This window comes from Athene noctua, chromosome 4 (genome assembly GCF_965140245.1).
Source record: "Athene noctua chromosome 4, bAthNoc1.hap1.1, whole genome shotgun sequence".
In the NCBI taxonomy this organism is placed as follows: Eukaryota; Metazoa; Chordata; class Aves; order Strigiformes; family Strigidae; genus Athene; species Athene noctua.
Genome location: NC_134040.1, coordinates 50,320,251 through 50,343,276, shown reverse-complemented (window position 1 = coordinate 50,343,276; position 23,026 = coordinate 50,320,251). Strand labels below are relative to the sequence as shown.

The 23,026-nt window shown below is 43.7% G+C and overlaps 1 protein-coding gene across 3 annotated transcripts in view; it reads right to left on the bottom strand.

Moving 5' to 3' along the window:
• Nucleotides 1-23,026, bottom strand: part of SLC4A4 (solute carrier family 4 member 4) — a 231,478-nt gene that overhangs the window by 163,672 nt on the left and 44,780 nt on the right. Inside the window, exon 1 of one of the 3 annotated variants that reach the window (XM_074905330.1) lies at nucleotides 20,523-20,635. The exons of the other annotated variants lie outside the window; for them this stretch is intronic. The gene's annotated coding sequence lies outside the window, so the exon portion shown is untranslated. Of the gene's footprint in view, nucleotides 1-20,522; nucleotides 20,636-23,026 lie in introns of those variants that run through there. 3 annotated transcript variants of the gene reach the window in all.

The window sequence follows — 23,026 nt, the reverse complement described above, 5'->3', positions numbered from 1 at the left end:
GAGATGGCGTGCTGCCATCAGCTGGCCTGGGCAAGAGACACCGCTGGGGCCTTCCCACTGACAGTCATCAACACCAGCACTTTTTATAACTTCGTAATTGATGACAGAAGAGGGAAAATAGTGTTCGGCGTAAATAAAGCGTAAGGGCTGATGTGGCGACACGAGCTGTTGCGTGGAGATGCAACTCAGTCGAGTGAATAGAGGCGTAACATAGCTGGGGAGCAAGAAACGAGAGTTATGACTTGCTGATAAGCTTTTACAATTCTGCCCATTTCAAATGTCTTTTGCAATCAGGAAAAAAACCCAGCAAACTCTGGACTGAAGAAAAAAAAAAAAAAAAGAAACCACCAAAACACAGAGCCAGCCCTGTAACTGAAATGGGCAGCACAATGCAGAGCCCATGTGAAAGTCACATTTAAAGAGCAACACTTTTGCAATAAGCCAGAGCGCGGAGTGTGTCAACGGCTTCAGGGAGGAGAGAACATTGGGTCACAGAGCAGCAACGCCAACAGCAGGGCTCCAAAAGTGATCGGGTCAAACCTAGTGACGGAAACGTGGCTGCCCAGCCCCACAGCACAACAGCTCCTGCTTTACAAATCCTGACAGGCTGGTGTGTAGAAGCTGTCCACATTCATGGGAAAGGCAAGTAAAATATGGTCTTCCCAAGCATTCAGAATCAACCACCGTTGTCTCCTCCTCAGAGCCTTGCACCATTTACTTGTCAAGAGTTTCTGTCTAGTGGGCACCTTCCACTAGACCAGGTTGCTGAAAGCCTCATCCAACCTGGTCTCGAATGCTTCCAGGAAGGGGGCAAGAGTTTTTAGTCAGAAAACTGCTATCCATAAAGTGAAGTGGGAGCACAATAGATGGGGGTGCTGGGAGGAAAAAAAAAAAAAAAAAAAAAAAAAAAAGAGAGACAAAAACAAGCAGCTGGCTAAGCTATTTGGCAGATCTCACAACACTGCAAGGGTTACACCCGAATTCACACATACACCATTCCCCCTCACCATTTACCTCCCAGACACTAAATGGGGAAAACCATCCAGCACACAAGTCGTTTTTCTTCTTGGAGGCTGAAATGTAGTTTTCATAGAATCCTAGAATGGTTTGAGTTGAAAGGGACCTTAAAGACGATCCAGTTCCAACCCCCCTGCCATCAGCAGGGACACCTTCCACTCTACCATGTTGCTCAAAGCTCCGTCCAACCTGGCCTTGAACCCCTGGGAGGGGGCATCCACAGCTTCTCTGGGCAGCTGACAACTTCTTTTCAGCTGAGGAGACTATAGCTCCTAGCAGAATAGACTGCATCTGACAGCATGATCTGTTTGGAGGCTCCAGTGTCTGCTACACAAAGGACTCCTGTACTTCTGTAATTCCTTCCTGTGCTGCTAGGAACAAACTTGGAGTGGCCCATGTGCACATACCCATGGGCTGCATTTTTACTGCTGGTAATCATGACCAGAGCTCACAAAAAGAAACACGATGTAGCTTGCAAGGAACAGCTTCAGATACAACCACAGCTCCACTCTGCACTGTTCCCCTCAAGGTGTAAGGGGCCTGCTCGTGACAACCAAGCTGCCATTCAGAGTCCTTTGCAGGACTGAGATGTGTCCCCCACCACCAGCACTACTTGTGACCAGCAACATTATTCAACAGCAGATGGAACAATGCAACCAACCATTAGCTTTACCTGGAGGCTCACACAGATGGGATGCACAAGGCCTGGACCAGAGTACAGAGAAGAGCCACCAAAGGCTTCCCTGTCAGTGACAAATGATGCCTTCACCAAGCCACCCAAGTTGGATGCCAAATGTGTGTGTATTTGTGCACATATCCCAAAGATAATGAGTCAATAAGCTAAAGAGGCTTCTGTCAACAGGCTGCGGAGGGCAGAGATAACATTTTTTTTCTCTGCAACCTGTGAATCGTTCAGATACTGTGATGATAGTGGACAACTGAACAGGAAGCTAGGAAGGAGACCTGGTCCCAGCTGATGTTCTGAAAGCCCATACGCAAATTCTTAAATAAACAGATCTAATATGACCAATTCCTTTGTGCTAGATGTGTTTTGGTTTTCTCACATACTTGCATATGGGCTCTATCACACAAGAAAATGAGCTTCTAACTATACTCTGCACGATCTGGTTGATGTGCTTTTAGAACACATTGCCAAGTTTATCTTGGAAGCATTTTCCCCTGTCAGCTCTAAAACAGCATTTATTTACATGCTTTCTCAGCAAAAGGTTGTACTAACCAGGAGCAGAGGACAGAAGCCTTTACTTTCTGCAGAAAGAACTTGCACTATAATATTTTTAAAACCAAACAAAGCCAGATTCTTTTAAAATAACACTTGATAATAAACAGGGAACTAATACCCAGGATGACTGCTTTGCACAATGCAGTCGAGTAGAGGAGATGCACAAAGACTCATCTCAGCTCTTTACTGTCCTGCAGACTTTTTGTCTGAATGGAGAACAGCATCTCTGTCTCTCCAGAGCAATGCCAGTCATCTCCCGTACAGAAATGTGAGACAACTACTAATGCTACAAGACTAAAATTCTGTAAATGCAAGCAAGGTGCTAAAGCACCCTTTTTTCAGACAATGCAGGACACGTAGGAAAAGGCTGGAAGATATACAACCTCAAAGGAGTGTCGACTGTTCATCTGTTTTGGGCACTCCTTTTCCTTTTTGCAGTCCCAACTCCTATTTTCTAGTTCCAATGAACTGCTAGCACGTGCTGGCCCACAATGCATACGACATGGTTTGCTGATTAGCTGCACATGCTGTAGTGAAACAAGAAGGCAGCAAAAAGTAAGAAAGTTTTGCAAGTTTAGCATCTTACTACCAACTCACAAGCAACTGCATGTTCTGGATTGCTCTTCTTTTCAAAGGGCATGTGAAAATTCAAAGGTTCGCTGTTGCTTGCTCATGTCCCTCAAGCACAACAGCAACATGAGTCTTTCACTACCTGACACTGAAGCACGCTTCTTAAAGGGGCTTTGGAGAAAGGATGAGCAAATCACAGGGTAAGGGTGCCCCTCAACAGTCCACATAAATCGTAAATTGAGGTTACGCTTCCCGTCTGCCCCTCCTCCAAGGTCCTTTCATGGAAGTCCATCTAGATCAGAGTTGTGACAAATGACACGTGCAGGAAACAAGCCACTAGACCAACCCGGTGCACTTCTGCAGACCATTCCAAAGACAGGCCAGACGAGCACAGTTCCTGCGTCACCGGCTTTGCTTTGTAAAGCAGGACACATCCTGCACCTATCAGTGTGCTAACACACTCTGCTTACAGCTACAAGACTGCTTTTCAGATGTCATGCTATTTCACCTTTTTTTTTAAGCCACCCTCATGCTCAGTATGTTCTTGAGAATAAGTCATTTAAATAGATACATTCTCTCAGTGCTTCTTTGTCCCTCAGAAACCTTAATTCTGAGAGGCTGTCTCCCCATCAGCATTTCAGATGGTGTTTTCTGTAGGCAGCCATTTGCCTTTACACTGCCACCCATTCATTCGATTCATATATTTTCCCCGTCAACTACTACTGTGGTCTTGTCACCAGGTTACAAAGACGTAGGAGGAACCACAAGCTAAAACAGCTGGGTGCCTCCAGTCAATCAGGCAGCATCAAGTAGAATACAAACCTCAGTATAGGCTACTTGCTTGAAAGGTCTCAGTTACATGGATTTCAGTCAAAAAAATGTAGCCCATTCATTCCGTAATACTGTGCCATGCTATTTAAACTAGTAAAAGTGGTTTAATATTAATGAGATATTTTTGAAAACTAGGGGGAGCGTGGGCAAAGGGACGTTTATTGGGTTTGATTTTTAATAAATTCCTAATTAAGACCTCTCATTACATGAAATGTTTCCCTCTACAGAGGTGTTCTCAGGGATGGAAATTAAGTCCAATTATAGGATTTAAATATAAGTCTCAGTTCTTGACCAAATCTTGTTTTCAGAAACTCTTACTGAATGGAACATCAAGAATGCTAAAGGTTTATCTCAGCTCACAGGTGAAGCCTAAGAGAGCACCTTACTGAAACCAAGGTTAGAATTATTTGAATTTATTTTGACAAAGTAAGTTATATCATTCAGATTGCAATTTACATATCTGACAACTTCAGGAGAACTCTTCAACTTGGATATGTTCCAAAACTGAAATAACTACTAGGAAGGTAATTAGGACTGAATGAAATTGAAGTTTTCTTCTGCACAAAACAAGTAAGAAACATTATCAAAACACAGGGAATTACAAGGGGGCATATTGGCACTAGACCCTTGGGTAGGTATAGCAGTTGAAGCCATTGCTTTATTATGTTTAGATTGCTTACCATAAAATGACACAGACCTATAAAACCCGATTAAGTCAACTGCCCGTTTGTTTTCATTTCCTTCTCTTAACGAAAATTATGAAGCTGTAAGTGGAGACATCCAGCAAGGAGAAGTCTACATTTCATTCAAGCTTAATTTGAAAACTGTAGCATCTCAGTTAAAGTCCTCTCTCCAGCAGGATGAGGTGAACCTCTACAGCTGAGCATCTGGTTCCTGACATCTTTCACATACATCTCCTATATTTAATGTAGCTAGAGCCAGTAGAGGGTATAGAGACACTCTGAAAGGAATTCAAGATTGCACTTATGTAGGAGCTTTATGAGATGAGCAAATCAACGGAAAGAAGTGATTTTAGCCTGCAAATATTATGAATATATCTGTTTGAGGCTAACATAAACCAGACATTTTTGTAGCTTAATTTTCTTCAAAGCATGAAATATAAATCACAAAAAAGTTTTCTCTAGAGGCAGAATGGTGTCAGGTTTTAAACCCACAAGCAATAGCAGATTTTTCCTAAAAATTATTATTTCAAAACAGCCAGTGGGATCTGAATTTTTTTTTTTGCCATTTATTACCATGACAATGTCATGTCCTGAAATATTTTTGTTAGTTTTATACCTTATAGGCAACTTCTTTGACCATGTTTTACACATCCATTTGGCTCTCCCTCCAATTTTTTTTCAGTTTTGCATACTAATGACAAAAAGAACAGAGTTCAATTTTGACAGGAAAACATTCCTGAAATATCCCCCACCTGCTTCAAAACATGTGCTTAGAAAAAAACCCAGCAAATTCTTAGGAGTAGTTCAAATATGGGAAAGTGGCAAGAAGGAAGTGCATTTCAGGAGCAGACTAAACAAGAAGGCTGACATGGAAAGATGACTTCAAGTCATACAGCATATGTTTGCCCCACTTAAAGAAAATTAGGCAGTGTACAACAGACTTATAATTTAGCGCATGACTTGAGGCTCAGTAAACCTTAGATGAAACTGTTCCACGGGGCTGATTTATGAGAGCATTTTCATGTGCTCTTCAACTAAACTCGTGTCTATTTAAAAACAATCCTGTTTTATAAAGTAGTTGCTCTTTGTTCAAGACTAGTGTAAGAGCTCTTTTCAAGAAATCTGTGCCTAAGTGTATTGTGTCACAAGACTAGGTATCACAGACTAACAACTGCCTGCAGTATTACAAGCATGTATTTTACATCAGCTCAGCACACAACTTCAAAATGGGTGCAAGGCTTTAAAAAGTACATAATAGACAGGGGATCTGTAGACATCTATATTTAAACATATACAGATATATAAACCTAGACAAAAACTGCAACTGTGGGAAATCTTTCCAGCATCTGCTGAATATTGCCTAGAGTCTCAAAAAGCAAGGTATGGGTAGCTTGGACCTGAGAGCATTTCCTACCTATAGACAAGGATGTTAAAGTGGGCGTCTCAGCCTTGCCAGACTGCCTTTTAAAATAAAAACGTTATCTGAAAGGGGAGTTGTCCATTTCCCACTCGGCTAAAGACCAGGCATTGTGTACAATGTGGGGTGGGGTAGCACACCCAGTAGCACCATTAACCCAGATCTGGTTTTCTCCAGGGAAAACAATCCAGCACTCTCAGTCCCAGCTTCTCAGCAAGCAGCTCTTGCACTCATCCTCCCACGTGACCGTTTCGGGGGAAAGTCTCTTCTTCTCAGCAATAACCCCCAGTACACAAAATCCTTCCATTAACACGAAATGTGTGAGCCCAGCTTATATCTTTATTACAGTTTGGAACTTCTCCATTCCTTCAGGCTTCCTACTTTCAAATGGACAACTTCTAGAGCTGCACGTTTCCCTCCTCATCACCTTCCCAAGCATCTCCGAGATGCTGATGTCATTCTAAAAGCATCACAACACTCCAGACCACCGACATTAAGATGGGGCCTGAGCCAGGCCAGGCCCCAGCCAAGCATGCAGCACAGAATGTATGCTGGCTCTATGCTTTCTGTTGGGAAGAGGACAGACAATACCTGACCCAGCACAGAGCTCAACTGGCAGAGACAGAAAGCCTGGTTGCATAAAACATTTTGGACATATGTGAAGCAGCCAAGGGAGCTAACGCACTTTCAGCACTTCACAGAGTGCAGTCACAGCATTTCTGATCCAATTCTCAGCATTCTGAAGTGATAAGCGGTTTCACGATATGGTGGTTTCAAAAACATAATCCAGCATAAAGGATATTTTTAACATGGACGATTTCAGTAATCTGCTTCAACACTCAACCTCACACACAGCCCATGTGGCACAACTGAGCAGCACAGAACAGCGTTACACTAGCAGGACCTTCCTGAAGTGTGTTTATCACCAAAACCCTCATGCAGCTACGATGCGTGCTGTCCAACTATAGATTGAGGCCTGGAGAAAGTCCAAGACAGAAAACCATGAGTATGTCAAGGGTTTTATTTGATTTCTAAATAGTAGAGGCCTTGGGGAGACTGGGGGAGAGAGAAAAAAAGAAAAAATAACAATAAAAAAATCAATCTCTGCAAACTTTATCTGGTTACTAGATTAAAGTCCCAGTAAGATGATGTAATTACTACAAATTAGACAAGTTACTCAAAATTAAGAAGGAATGTGATACCATCTGAGATCACATCAAAAGGAGTGTGATCAGAGCACAGAGCTGTAAAGCTAAGACAAAAGAGGCAAAGTCATCCAATCCAAATGTCAGCATACACACATAATCCCAGCAGAGAGAAGACAACTTTTCCAAAAATATTGGACAAGCAAGAAAACCAGTGGGCTTTCAGAGATTCAAGGGCTCCAAGCTAACTTCATCCTCACTTGAGTAACAACTGCTGCTGCTTGTCCAGAAGACTTTATAGAGACTGTTCTCAGGAGAGGTGAGACAAAATCTCTTCTCATGAAGGTCACTGGCACCAGTCCCAGTGCATGCATAAAATGCTAATTTAATAACAGTCAATCAAAACTAACGCAGACCTGATAGCTAGAATGCAAATAGTCAATTTTCAACTAAACACCGTTCTGCTGTACTGATAGGGGAAACCCACTAAACCCAACAATAAATAAAAACAAAAATACAAACCAGTGCAAGTTTACTGAAGATGAAGAAACAACATTTCCAGAGAGAGGGAAAAAATGCAAAACCAAGTTATTTTGAAGCCATCTGAGAATAAACTGAAATAAAGTAGAACTTCATCACTTCCACCAATTTAAGATCCAGTCAGAACAACAGAAGTCAGTCACAGCCCCCAGCACCACGAACCCAGGGAGCCGTTCTCTCTCTCAAGAGCATGAAGTGCTTAGCAAAATACCTATTATGCCAGCACAAGTCCCAGAAGCCAAAGGATGCAGGTTCCTTACGAATGACACCCACAAGGATCATTCAGCAAAAATGTGACTGCAAGTGATAATTCCTTTCTGCACTGTCACAGCTGACTCACAATCCTGTTCAAGGAGAGCAGACTGTGGTGCCTTCTAAGGCTACTGGGACACCACATATGTTTGATCCCTGGCTGTCACTAACCAGACTTATAGCCACATGCAGGGAAACTTCTGCTACTCAAAATTTCATATCATGGTATCAGAGGGGCAGGTTTGTACATGGTTTTGCCAATACTATCAGACAAAGGAAATAGCTGTCATGGAGTACCAATGGCCATTGGGATCAAAGATAGTCTGGAGGAACCTCACTTCCATGTCCACAAGCCACACAAAAGAATTCATCCACACATTCCCTCTCTTGACAGCACCTAAGAAGAAAGCACATGGAGATTTTGTACACTTCTCAGTAAAATTCCCTGCAGTGGGCAACAGCGAGCAGGTCATCAGGGTGTGGAGCAAAGCACTACCTTTGGATGCCCCTTGCTCTTCCACGTATTCAGCTGATAGAGTGATGAGAGTAATGCACCGCAGTGACCTACCTACCACCTTGACTTCGAAGCGTGGTGCCAGTGAAGAGCAGACCAAGCCCGTGATCTTTAAACTCGGACCTGCAGACTAGCAATTAGCCATTAGTAAGAGTTTGGCCCAGACCAGGCAGGGGCACATGATTGCGTTTTTGCTGCATTAGTCAGCGAACAAAGTGATACGGGTTCTTTTGCCACCAGGACACCAACTTAAACAGGAGGAACATGACACAGCATAAAAGCAGAGTGGTATAAGCAGACAACACATGATCCTGCATAAAGTCAATCCATTTAGAAATGTTAAACTCACTTTACCAGCAAAATGAGTTTGCTATTGGATTGGCATTTTGCTTCATGGGAGAGTCATGTTCTTAATTTGGTTCTAAGTGCCCTAAAGCTGGATTTACTGTATCCTCCAACCACAGCCAAGAACACATAACCGAACTGCTGAGCAGGCAACTCCCAAGTTTTAACAAGACTGTCCTCTAGATGACATCCATTTAAAGGCAGCCCAAAACAGACTTACTCATATCAGCCTAAAACAAGACTGAGAAGAAAACAATAACCCAAGAGCTGAGAAGTAGTTTCTTGCGATAAAGTGTTCATAGCTACTTCTTATGAACTCCTTTCTATTGACCCATTGGCATGGAAGAACAACTTGTGTGCAAAAAACTGATAGGAGCAAAGTGATGCTGATAAACAGCACTATTGCAGGAGGTCCTGGGTCCTCCAGAGTAACATAAAAACTAGTGTAATGACTAAAGAGCTTGTCCAGGAGATCGACCAGATTTCTGGATGAGAAAATGGGACTTCAGCATAGGTATTTCTTTTGGACAATGTCTGGAAAACCTCAACCACTCTAGGAATAGACTTTGAAAAAAATCTTCTGGATAGAGACAGTCTAAAAAATTAAGAACAATTTACCAAAGGAAGGTTACTCATGTTACTCAGACTCCCATACCACTTTTACAGCCACTCAAGCAAGTTTGTGACCAGAATGAGTTCCTCTCCTTGTATCAGTAGCTGGTTCCTTCTGACTCTAATAACACAACAGAGCACCAGTCCATAAACATGAACTTCCCAGACGTCCCTAAATTGTTCTCTTTGGAAAGGAGAGATTTCCAATGTTCTTGTATCAGTGAGGGTTTCAAGCCATGGCATTTTAACACAAACAAGATCTATAAAAAAATATTTTATAGTTCCTTCATTCTCTGTCTTCTTCTTCCTGGTCTGTAAAAAAAAGCATTCCTGCTTCTGCTTTATGAACTATAAACTCAAAAGCACCTCCAAGAGCCACAGTTAATGTTAACACACTAGGCATGATATACAGCCTACAATGAAACAATGTGTGGGTTGCACATGAGCACGAGAATTAGTGTGTGGTGCCCGTAAGAGTCAAGTTAAAAAATAACGGGCCAGGAATTGTGTGCTAAGGTCTGATACACAAGCACACTGGACCAGGCTTATTTACTCATGTTGATCACCCACTGCTGCTTTCATCCTCTTTTTCATGTGCATCTGCCTAAAAAACTGGAGGCAGCCATTCTTTGGGAAGAAACCTCAGAAAAATAACTTTCTGTAAAAGGCTTGCAACAGTTATTTTGCTTTGGTAATATATATTCATAAAAGCACAACAGGATAAAGCAACTTTTACACTCCTTTTTAGGCTATCAGAGCCAAGGAAACATTTTACTGACCTACTGATTTTTATAATAATAATAATAATAAAAATAAATAAAAGATGAAAATAAGTTCTGCAGTTTGGCCTATCAGGTGTGGCCACAAAGCAAGCCAGCATGTCTGGTGGTGGAGAGGGCAATGCAAGGCAACACATGTGGTCAGCACCCATTGAGCATAAACTTGCTCAACTGGGTCACCACCTGGCCTCTCCATAGCTGTTCCTATTCATCCTCAACAGACATCCTTCCAACCAGTATTCCTGGATACTGTACTTACACAAGTTGGTGCCTGCAAATTTCACCAGTCATCTTTAACTAGAAATCTCCATTGCAGAAGAAGGTACAACAGTGGCCAACTCCAGCTAATTTTCAACAGGAGTTTGGATACGAAGCTGCCTTTTGTCCTTTAGGTGATAAGGGCCTCATTAAGCAAAAGAGAGAAAAGGTGATACTCAATGACTCTGGCCGAGTCACAAACATCTTAACCATCAGCTGCAGGCACTTTCTTAAATACAGGGTATAACCACCAGCTTGTAAATCTTCATGTAATCATACATTTCTTGGAGACACCTGTTAACAACGACCAGCTTTATGCCCAGTACCTAACTGCAGATGGCTGTTTAAAGGTAAAAGGAAAATAGTCAGCGGCAATATTAAATCCCAGTTATCTGCACCCATTATCTTGCATTTTTTTATTGCTAAGTGGAATGACTGGTCTGGGAACAGAGCCAGAAAAGTTGAGCTGATACCACAGTTCAAGACTTCACAGACATTAATGAGAATTTCAAATTAAGGGTCATACCCAGAAGCATACTGACCTCTTCATGAAAAGCACTAAGTACCTTCACTCAGTTACATGTCAAGCCTCCCCAGGAAAATACTGAGCTGTCTGTAATCCAAGGTATTACTGTACCAGGTATAATTAACACAATGGTGTCTTATTCATCATTTGGAATTAAAAAGTCAGAAATGGGTTCAATAAAAATGGGTTAATTTATAGAGAGTAATTACAGAACCTTTTAGAATTCACAGAAATCTCAATGCACTCCCACATTTCTCCATCACTGAAGGCTCAGAGGACATTCAGGTTACTTGCCGGGAGATATATTTTGAGCACAATGAGCTTAAGTTGGTTTTGCAATGCTTTTTAATAAATTAAGTTGTATACTTAATGTTCAGTGAAATGCATTGGCTCTGCGCTCTTCTAGCTTGATCTTTAATTTGAGTAATTATTTTAAAAGCTGAAGACATGATCTTCCTTTATTCAGTGTCTGGAGAGGTTTCTGACACTGTAAGAAACACTCGGGGTTTCCACAGAGTTGTTTTGCAGTGTATTCCCTTTCAACAAAAATTATACATTGCATTTTTGGCAAAGGGAAGAGGTGGGTGATCCAAACTTATGAAATACGGAGGTTTTTCCTTTGCAGCAATTCCTGCTGTTTCACTGCTTTATTCACAGGTCCAGAGCATCCATCCCAGGTTAAACTATAGTATGATGATCACAGTTACATGCCCACTCCATTAATTTATATTGTAAATAGGAAAAAGCCATGAAACTGAGGAGTCAGAGCATCATGGTTGTAGTTCAGTGCCCACAATAGTCAAGGAAGGGTGCCTGGGCTTGCCTACACTGTCAGTGAAGCACGGGCCCAAGCCTACGCTCAAGCCCAGACTTGCTCACATTCTTTCCATGCTAGCAGGCTCCCAGGCTTAGCTTCAGAGCACTGCTAAGGTGGAAAATTCAAGGCCCACCACAAAGCCCAGCAGACCCAACTTTTCCTTCTTGCCACTGGACACTAGCAAGATCCCACATTCATGCTAGTACCATCCAGTGCAGCAGCAGGAATCGCAAGGCCGTCTCAGCAGGCACACAGACGCGCCCTGGGCAAACCACAAGGCTTTGAGCCAGGGGAGCTCTGAGCCGCCGGGCTTCACACACTAGAGCCTCCTGGCAGAACCGTGCTTCAAGCACAATAGCCACATTGCCAGGGACAATACAGCTTCAGGTAGTACAGATCCCTGCTTTACCCAGCAGCCCACTCAGACTGTTGCTCTCAGTCACGTGTCCAAGTGACACAGGTCATCTACTGAACTTCACTGGGGACTCAGCCTTCATTTGGCATTCAAGGCTTAGCTAAATTTTCTTCAATTGGTTCTTAGATGTTCATTCATGTAACACACTATTTAAGACAGCACTCTATTTTTTTGAATGGTTCTATTTTCAGTTTAAATTTTTCACAAAACTTTATTTTAGTTCTTTTTATAGTTACGCAAGCTATCTACATTAACCAGAGCAAAGCATCAGGCAGATTAATGCCTTAATCTAAGGAAGCCTTTTCCAAATTCAAAACATAAAAAAGGCACATACTCACCTTTTCCTCTACTAAGCTAACCAAAACACTTCTTTTGTCTGACATGAGAGATCATATTCATGACTCTGATTTACCCCAGTAGAATAAGGTGTCAAAATCCACTTCCCTAGGCACAGTTAAGTATAACACACACCATTTGCTGAAGGCCACAGAAGGCATTCTCTAAGCTTGGTTAACATGGAAGGCAAATGCTGGGGGAGACACACTGCCTTTCCTTCTGAAACCCAGCTGCAGCTTTTCAGTACATAAACTGATCACTTACCATTTAAAAAAAGATAGAAAATGTCAAATACTGTTTTAACCTGAGTGAGAAGTACATACATAGTTCTGGGAAAATCTCTGCATATATCACATTCCCGCAAGAGTACTTTTTGCTCTTAAGCGAGAATAATCTTTCCTTTCCAAGCACATTTTGGTGATATATGTGTCAGTAATACACTGGAGACAAACTCATTCTGAAATGGAAAGCATTTAAAGTTAACACTCTGCTAACAACATCTGTCTATTCAAGATGTTTTTTCAACAAAACCAGTGAAGTCATCTGACAGGGCTACAGGTGAACTCTGAGTGAAAACACAATCTAGGCAGTTGAACTAGATGATCGTTATGGGTCCCTTCCAACTGAAATATTCTTTCCTAAATAAATATTTTATTCTACAATCTTTCTCTAACAGCAGCCTTCAAGTCCCTATCAAAGATGCACTGAAGACTTTGCACTGGTCTTCAATTGATTTCCAACCCCACCCTGCAGGCAGCTTACGGTTACAATCTAGACTTTGTTCCTACAGCCCTCCGGCCCCACTCCATCAGTTCTCTCCAGTCACTGTACTATCTCACCATGCGTTTCTCCTGTTTGTACCGCACCACACAGGACTCAGCCCAGCACAGCGCTTTGGCATGGCCTTAAAGGTCAATCAGTTGAATTGCTTCAAGGCCAGGAGTCACCTGTGCTCAAGTGCTTTGCAGGATTAAGGCAACAGCCCCACAAAAGCAAACATCCCATAAACTGTGAGAAAGGTGCCAGAATAGGAGCCCACCATACCACCAGCAGCAATGTAACCCATGCTGTTGCACTCTGACAGCACAGCTCTGGATTTCCAAGCCTTCCCCATCACCAATACAGATGTTCGCTGCACTGAAACCCCATTCACCTCAGTGCCTTTTTGAGCTTACCTATCATCAGTATTACAAAGGCATCTGGCACTGCTTCTGTTGAACACCACATTCATACTTCGCCCAGGACAATGCTCCTAAAACTCAGTTGTTACTCACAAACAACAGCCTAATAGATCATGAGATGTTAAACAATTTATGTGGAACTACGCCCAGGGCACTATACACTGTGTTGTTGTGCCATTAAGGCTTTGGAACGAAGCTTCTTTGGGGACAGAAGAGAACAAAGTACCCATCTATTTTTTCATTGCCATTATTGTTTCTGCCTAGAAAGACACAGGCTGGTCTACTGAACAGGGCTACTGTTCTTTAACTGTGCTGTTTGCTGAATGCAGGAGCTGCCAGACGTGGAAGTGGCATCAGTCTACTCAAATATAGTAAGAATTTGGGCAAAATCCACTTCATGATCACCAAATTTGCCAACTATGAGACCTAAGCAAAATTTACGTGCACAGTTCCCGTATACAAGCAATACACATTCATTCAATTCCAGTGCAACAAAGCAGGCCTAAAAGGTTCAAACACTACCTTTCCTTGAGCAACCGAGCAACTATTTCCTGACCTCATTCTAAGCACAGAGTCTTCCCATATTTAGCAACCTTGATGAAAGATCTTTACGCTTATGTATAAGGGTTGACAATGTGTCTGAAGCATTATATAGTCACGGGTACAATAAAAGCAGATAATTTTTGCAACCTTCAGTTCAAGGTTAAGAGTTGACATTAGAGACTCAGTAAGCCTTCAAGAGGTGATCAAAATTAAGTAAAAACTTTAAAAAAGGTGAAAATAGTCTTCAAGTTGCACACAGCATTGAAAAAGGCAAGTTCTGTTTCTGCACCTACTACACAGGTGCAGAAATAGATAAAACATGAACATTTTAGTAAAGATGATTACTTGACACCCAAGACTCCAGTTGTCATCTCTGACTTAAGATTACACATCCACATAGTCATCAAAATGAAAAAGTTCGCACGTTTTGCTCAGAAAACAGCAGCAGAAAAACAGAAAATATACCACAGTAGTCAATTTTAGAGGAAAAAAGTGAAAAATTTCTTGCACCTGCAAACCTACTTGGATTTCTTGCATAATACCAGTTCATTGTGATAACTTGTAAAAGAAAGTAGAATTAAACCTCCACTGGGGAACAATCACGTAAAATTTCAGCCCATTTCATTAATTTCACAGATTAGCAGCAGCCACCTTTCACAGGTTAAAAAAAAGGTACCATTCCCACCATGATCCCCATAATTCTGAGTGCAGTTTTGCACCCACAATTATTTGTGTCCATAGCTGGGCAGATCATGGAAATATCCAAGTTCCAGATTTAGTGTTAGAAACACTCAGATGAAAAAAAGTTCAAAACCACCCTCAAAGAAAACTGTAGCAAAGAAATCTGTAGGTAATGGTAATGAAAATAATAATTGAGTAATCTAAAAAAGCAGTCCCTGAAATACGTCTAAAAGGGAGCAACACAGATAAACCTGCTCCAATTTATAAAGAAATGCAATTTGTTTCAGTCTCTGGCTGGATCCAAGCTTTTCTCCTTGGAGAAACCCAGACAAAATATTCACTATGAACCATACCTGCAGGAGTAGTTTGTTTACAAGGCAAGGAGAATTATGTAATTCATCAAGCCAACATTTTATATTTCAGAATATTTTAAAATAATTTCATTTATTATGGTAACATTAGAATTGAACAAAGCAATTTTTATAATTAGCATTAATAACAGAAGAAAGTGATTTTAGTAATCCTCTGTCTTAAGTCATTCAAACGATTCCCACCACCACCAAGTTCAATATTTCAAGACTCACCCTGAGATGTTACAGGTGTGGATCAGTACTCATGGAAGGACAAGTAAGGCTTATTTCAAGTCAGACTTAATACAAAGTATTTAGCAAACACATGTTATATAGTAGCAAAATAGAAATATGACACTGTTGCCTTGTAAATGTAGTTATATAATAAAGCTAGGATTCAAAATGCTGTGACTTGGAAGATTCCCCATCCCAAAGGACTTCCTTAGGAGTAGTAAATGCATAGATTAGCCATATTCTCTCCCTCTTCACACATATTTATAGATATAGAAATAATTCACATACATTTAAAAAAAATCCCCCTACAGTCTTTGTTTTACTTTGCAGCAGAATTAGCTCTGCTAACAGCACACATTTCTGGAATTCAGACGCTGAAAGTTCATTTGAGCCACAAATTAAAAGGATTCCAATTCTGGTGAAGCCAAATCATCTCTTCTGATTTTTCTGATGAGAAAAATCTGTTAAAAATAGCGTTATTTGCAATTTCCTCTGATGTGCTCAGAAGGATCAGTCATACGCAAACAGTATGGAACACAGTTGCCTATTGCATGCTATAAGTCCTGCCCTCCTTTTGCTTACAGGGCTGTAAATTTGGACAGAAATACACAATTCCAAAACAAACAGAACTGGATGCCAAAAACTGAGATGTAGGTTTCTCTGATTCTCTGCTTTTTCTCCCACGAAACTCATGCAAATTCTCCCCACTGACAGTCCTTGTGCCAATTTTAAAAGTTCCTTATGTGAAAAACTAGTAACTGCAGGAGAGTAATTCAAAGACATTTCTATCTCTTCAGTTAATGCAATTAGGCAATTGAAAAACAAGAGGACAAATGATACAATGGGGCTTCCCAGTTCAGGAGGTCACTGTGCAGACACTCAGTTTAGTGAAACCCAACCCAATGGGCAGCTTGCGTCCTCCTAGACCCCGAATGGCTTGTGCACAGCCCTGTACTCAGAGCTTTTATTTCACAGGAGCTATTTTCATCAGAACTAACATCATGCACTAATTTTCAAGGCTTAACAGTTAACTCCCCATCAGAGTATCTTTTAGCTCCATCTCCATGCAAGCTTTTACTGGACAGACTACAGCCACTCCTTGAAGCCGCTATTTGATATTGAGTCATCAAGGTCTAGAGAGATGATGGTAGAGATCTACCCGAGAGCAAGCACTCCCAACAGATTTAACACTTATGCCACACACTGGTTTATCACCCAATTATGGGTGCCATAATTGTCTTCAGCTGTCCAACAGCAATAAAAAGCATTCCTGCCACAAACTGCATTCAATCCTGAGCAAATTCAGTAGAAACAAGATGGTACGGTAACTCAAAAGTTCAAGGGCAGGGGGGCAGAAGCATTGCTTTGATTGGTTGTAGGACTTCACCGCAACCTTGATAATTTTATTGCTGTGTTGTCAAGCCACACAGTGAAACATAGTTAAGAAAAAGACCTGTGCCTCTCCATCCAAGTTCTGTTATTTAGAGAGAGCACAAAAGAGAAGCTTTCCTTCCACCAGAAGCAGCACAATAACAGAGACACACTCCTTTATCAGTATTAACCATAAACTGCTATTACTGGATTTTCAAAGAGCACTCCCTTTTGAGCCTTCTAAATGGATTTGAAGCCGGAAGCAGCTAATTGACTTTGAACGAGAAAACCTGATAGCAGTTATCACAACCCTTTTAATTTCCTCAAAGCAAGAGTTCAAATTCTATATCTAATGCGCAAAGAAAATATGTGAAAGGCAGGTCGCTGGAGCCTGACAAGGATGCTATCTCACTGAGGCAGTGAAGCCATTTTTCACCAGCACTGCAGAGGAAATGACTCGATGCCACAGCACCAGTTAGAATGCTCTGAACACTGTTTTTAACAAGCTATCCTTAAAGCCAGCCTAAAGTCCTCTGGTGCTCCCAATCCATAAGAAGGTATTCCAGTGCAAACCAGTAAAAGCTATGCTACTTTTGATAGGGACACATAGAACAATGTAATAGCATAAAGTTAAAAAAATAAATAAATAAAAATCAGAAGACTAGCAAATCTACACTAACAGACAGGCACATAGGCACACAGGAGCATTACTTTCTGTACCCACAGGAATAAACATTTTCAAGCATACACCTTTCTGAAGCAGCTATTTCATCCAGTATATATTTGCTCAATCAAGGCAACACTTTGCCTTTGCAGTTCCTTCTCTCCATCAGGATAGCATCTCCAACTCTAAGAACTGCTACCTGAAAGCAGTTGTTTGCAGACTTAAGCAGAAAAATAAATAGAAGTATTCTCTTTTCTCTCACACAGTAATTTCCATTCACAACCTTGTCCAAAACACCTTCCCACTTGTTACTTATTATGGATCTTTAAGGTGGTGGTGCAGTTAAAAATTTTTCAGACAGAAACACAAACGGCTTCTCCAGCACAGCTAGAAGTACACTTGTGTACGTGAACAAGGCACCCTCTCCAATAAGTAGGTTGATCAGAAAACAAGGAGTTGCAGATTCTCCCTTCTCATGGCAATGTTCTTCTTTGAACTGCACTTTGTGCACAAACTGAATCTTTTCTTATCAAGGTAAGACATCAGTGACCAAAGCATTTGCCCTGCACCGACAGCAGGACTGTGAAAGCACGTATTGAAAGCTCCTCTACAGAATTCCTTTTAAAAACCTACCGTGAGGAATACCACAATACAACACCAGTATATGAGGGTCTTTTCTGACTGCAGAGAAGTTTAAAGGAAAAATCTTGACAGTTACGAGCTACAGAAAAACCTGTCAGACCTCGCAGGGAGCTGAATGGCTGCATACAGGGTGTTAACTTGCTGGGAATACCCAGTGCACACAAATGAAAACTTCATCCCAGCTGAAAAAAAGACAAATCATAATTCCTTCTCACCCCACTCTCAACTCTGGACAGCAGCAATACACCACACTGCCAGTTCCTCTCAGGCTATTGGTCATTTCTCTACAGTTGCCAGCCCCTTGAAATCTTGGAAGTGCAGCTTAGAGTAGCTTCTTCCTTAAAGTCCAGCCCCTGCTTTTAGAAATGTGAAATTCACACTCTGCAGGAGTGAAGCATAAATTACAAGCAAATCCTTCCCATGGTATTTTATTTGAAACTTAAAAGTCTGGGTTTACTTCACATTTGCATCTGGGAGGGGAAATCACAGAAAAAGCATCACTGCAGACTGTACCACCGTACACCCTTCAGATCATACTGACACTCACAGGCAGGTGAAGTTACTGGGAAATGAAGGCACCAGCTGAAATAAAGCCTCGCAAAACCAACCTCTACGATCTTCTGACATGACAGAAGTCACTAGAAAAGGGCTTTAAGCACTGCCCCAGCACTGTATGGCAGGAAAGAGAAGGAAGGACACAGACTGTGACAAATCAGTTCACATACATGCAAGCGTGTGAAGAAGCACACACACAGAGGCAAACAATTCCATTTAATCATTCTGCATGTGACTGGAAACTATTATGACAAAATTAAGTGAAATAGTTGTTGGGGTTTGGAGCCTTAACTGTCGGGGGGTGGGGGCTGGGGTGGGGGGTGTCTTAATTTATGCACAATTTCCTTTTGATGATCAACCAAAGAGAGAACCAGCCATATTCCTGAAGACTATCACATTAGCAGTTAGTAAGAAGCAAATTCTGTTCCCACACACAATATGCAACTCTGCAGATTTTGTTAAATCCAGCCAGCCAAGTTTCTTCCTTTTTCTTTTTTTTTTAAATGGAAAATATGTACATTTCAGGAATAACCAGAACAATAAACCCACTAAGTAGCCAGCAGCCTGAGCACAAAGTCACACTTAGTTGGACAGTAAATTGCACCTCCCTGAAACGTAAGAGAGCAAGTATCCATCATAGAATGGTTTGGATCAGAAGGTACCATTTAAGATCATGTAGCTGCAACCCCCCTGCCATGGGCAGGGACACCTTCCACCAGACCAGGTTGCCCAAAGCTCTGTCCAACCTGGCCTGGAACACTGCCAGGGAGGGGGCAGCCACAGCTGCTCTGGGAAACCTGTGCCAGTGTCTCACCACCCTCACGGGAAATAATTTCTTCCTGGTATCTAATGTAAATCTCTTTCAGTTTAGAGCTGTTAACCCTCATCCTGTCCCTACACCTCCTGACAAGGAGTCCCTCCCCAGCTTTCCTGTAGCCCCTTTTAAGTACTGGAAGGCCGCTATGAGGTCTCCCCGGAGCCTTCTCTTCTCCAGGCTGAAAAACCCCAACTCTCTCAGCCTGTCCTCATAAGAGAGCAGCTCCAGCCCCCTGATCATCTTCGTGGCCTCCTCTGGACCTGCTCGAGCAGGTCGTGGAGCAGTTCTGCGACAGAGCTGTTGCTGTGTGGATGCACCCTAGGACCCAACCTTGCTGCTATTCGTGAACTTGAGTTTACTTACAGGCACAGCTCTGTGGGAGGATTGAAGAGAGCCACACTCTCCTCGGAGCACAGAGCCTGACTCCTTTTCCCACATTGTGCAATACCGGGAAGCTCTATGCACCAGCTCCTCCTGAATGCAAGTACTAAAAGGATGCGCTCCTAACAAAGGGGAAATCCTTTAATGTTAAAAAAAGACCAACAAAAAAACCAAAGGTATGTGAACAAAAGGACGATTAAATCCTCAGCTCCAAGTTTGCTCTCGAGCTGAGCAGCTCTGGACTGCAGTGGTTAGCAGGAAGCTCACTGAAGGGAAAACAAGCAGCAAGAAGCTTGTCTCAGCGAAGAAAATATCCCCATACAGCCACATACCAGGTGGAATACTGAAAACTTGAGAGGAAATGGGATTTCCTTGAACCAGCTACCGCTGACAACTCATTGAGGTGAAGATAACTTGAGAGCATAACAAAAAGTTTTCAAACAGCAGGGAAAAGTTACCACCAACTAAGAAGGGCTGGACAAAAGCACCTACAGAGACAAACCCCCGGGGTAGCGGGAAGGGGGGGGGGGATCTCCATGGCTGCGAGAGCTGGGGGTACTTCCACCTCCGCGGGCCCACGCCACGGCGGAGCGCGACGCTCCCCCCAGCCGGGCGGCGACAAGGCTGCGGGGCCGCCGGTTCCCGCAAGCCCAGCCCCGGCCGGGCTGCCCGCCGGGAGGGCCGGGAAGCAGCCGCAGGCACCGGCTCGGCGGGAGTGAGGGAGGCGGGCGGGCGGCCGGGCAGGTGCAGCGGCCCCCGCCGAGCCCCCCGTGCCCCCCCTCCCCCGGCCCCGCGGCCGCGCTCACCTCCGGGGCTCGGGCTTGCGGCGCTCCTCCAGCTTGGCGGCGGGCGGGGGCCTCGGCGGGCTGAGGGCGGCGGCGGGGCGGCTTCAGCAGGCGGTGCGGGGCATGGCCGCCCGTCTCTACCTGTCCGTCGGTCTGCCGGCGCACACGCACCCGCCTCGCTACCCGCTTTCGGCCCGGGCTGAGGGAGCCGGCGGGCCCGGGGAGCGGAGCGCCGGCGGGGCCGAGCGGCGAGGCGGAGCGGCTGTGCTGGCGGCGCCTGCCCCGGCCCCGCATTTAAAGCCGGCCGCAGGCTCGGACGTCCCCTCGCCCGCTCCCATCCCGTCCCATCCCAGCCCCCGCTCCCCTCCCCGGTGGCTCGGCCGCCGCTCGGCGTCACGGGGCCCCGCGGCGGGGGAGGCCGGAGGAGGAGTCTTGAGGGGACCGGGGCTGCCGGCGCTGAGCGCTCGCCCGCCTTCCCCGCCCCGAGCCCCCGCCGGGGCAGGTGCTGCCTGGGGCGGCCGCGGGGAGCAGCGGCGGGCCGGCCCCGCTGGAGCCTCACACAGCCCCCCGCTCCCTGCCCGCACAACGCTCCCCAAAAGCCGCCTCACGTCACTTTTTCCGTCAGTTCTGCACTTGCCGGCTGGCTTTTTATAGCTGCCCCGCCAACCTCGCCAAGGGCCCGGGCCCCGGCCCCCCGCTGCCACCCCGCAGATCCGGTGGTGGAGGCTGTCGCCTGTGACAAAGGCATGGCACAGCGGGGAAAGAGGAGCAGGGCCCCCGAACATCAGCCTGTCAGGTCGTTATAATCTTGCAAGGAAATAATTTCTTACATGGTGCTCCTCTCTTCCAGCGTGACAAGGCTCACCTAGCACCAGCCACCCTGCTGCCCACAGCAGTAGCCTTCGTCCCCACTCCTCTCTCAACACAGACACACACTTCTATTGACACTAATGACCCTTCAAAAAGTTTGTTCCAGGCTAGTGGTGGAAGAGACTACTAGCGCCAGTATCCCCAATCTTGTTCAGTAAGCTGTGGCACTTCTGCTCAGCTTTCCTGTCCAGGCCAAGGTGACGAGATCTGGAAAATATTTTTAAACAACGGAGCTCTGCAAGTGGCTCACAAGTAACATGGCAGAACAGCAATCCATCAGCGGAAAGGACATGGACGCTCAGGGGAACAAAGGAGACTATTGTAGCAGAGGCAAAACTCCACTTCTTCGGCAGAGTTTAGGGTTACCACACAGCAACTGCCGCTTCGGCTACTCCTCAGCTACCAACCTCCACTTTTGCCACCCGTCCAAATTCTGTATTAGGGAATAATAGACAAATCCAATGGACAGCAAAAAAGCAGAAGCAGCAGCAACCACAGCACTTGCAGAATGGAGTGAGAGCACTGCAGAAGCCATGACCCTGCTGAATTGTCCCCCTCCCTTCTGCTGCTGTCACCTTTGCGCTTTCCCCAGCCCCGGAAAACAGGCAATTGTCTTTAAGCCACTGTCCTCTCACGTGCTTTTTCATGTTTTCCTGAAAGATGTCAGAGCTATGGTCTGCACATGAATCGGTCCGGACTTGGACTCCTCTGCTCCCTTTAATAAATCAAATTCCTTAAGTACCTGTCCTTAAACAATCAGCGGGTTTCCAATAGGTCACAGACTTTCATCACTTAGAGCTGTATTTCATTTGAACTAACAACAGTCCCTGTATTAACAAAAGCAAAGCACTAAATCAACTGAGAAGCTTTGTATACTCAAGTCCTAACCCAAATAACTCTACATCTTCCCCTTTTCCGAAGGCATAGGCAACGGCTCAGAATCAAGGACTTTTCATGCTTCAACTCCCTAATGATACCAGTTAGTTTGTACCTTCAGCTTCATTTCTATTTATAAATGAACTGGGAAGCTCCTGAAGAAAAAGACACAAGAGCTACTTCAGAAGATTGCCGTTGTTTCTTGCCACTTAGACAACTAATGGGGGTTTTAGGATCCCCCCCAAGTGTTTATATCGCTCAGTGAAAGCAGCAATTGAATGGTCCTCAGCAGCTGGCTCTTAGCACGCTATTTTAGTAACAAATCTACATAACTCCCATACCAATTCCATTTCCTCACAATTCATTGTCACTTAAAACACTGTCATCTTAAACTTTCTGCATTTGATTTTCTGGCTAAAAAATGTTTTGATGTTAGGATGCATGCTTTTAAATCAGTCTTTAAATATACCATCACTACATTTAATGTTCTAAAACCCTACCAAAACCATTTTCAGGAGTCCTTAAATCAAGTGCCAAGGCAGTTATCTCCGCCAAGTTTGAAAACAAGTATGCTCTACGTACAGAGAAACACCCAAGTAAAATGGCCTAATAATCCTGTCTGTCATTGTGATTGACAGAATAAGAAACCAACAGCTAGAGCTGACTTGTCTGATGTACTGTACATATGTACCTTTTGGCATTACTTATACATTTTGGCCTGCATATTCCCCCTTAAAAATTACCCAATCTTTCCCAATATTTTTCTGTTTGATTTAATA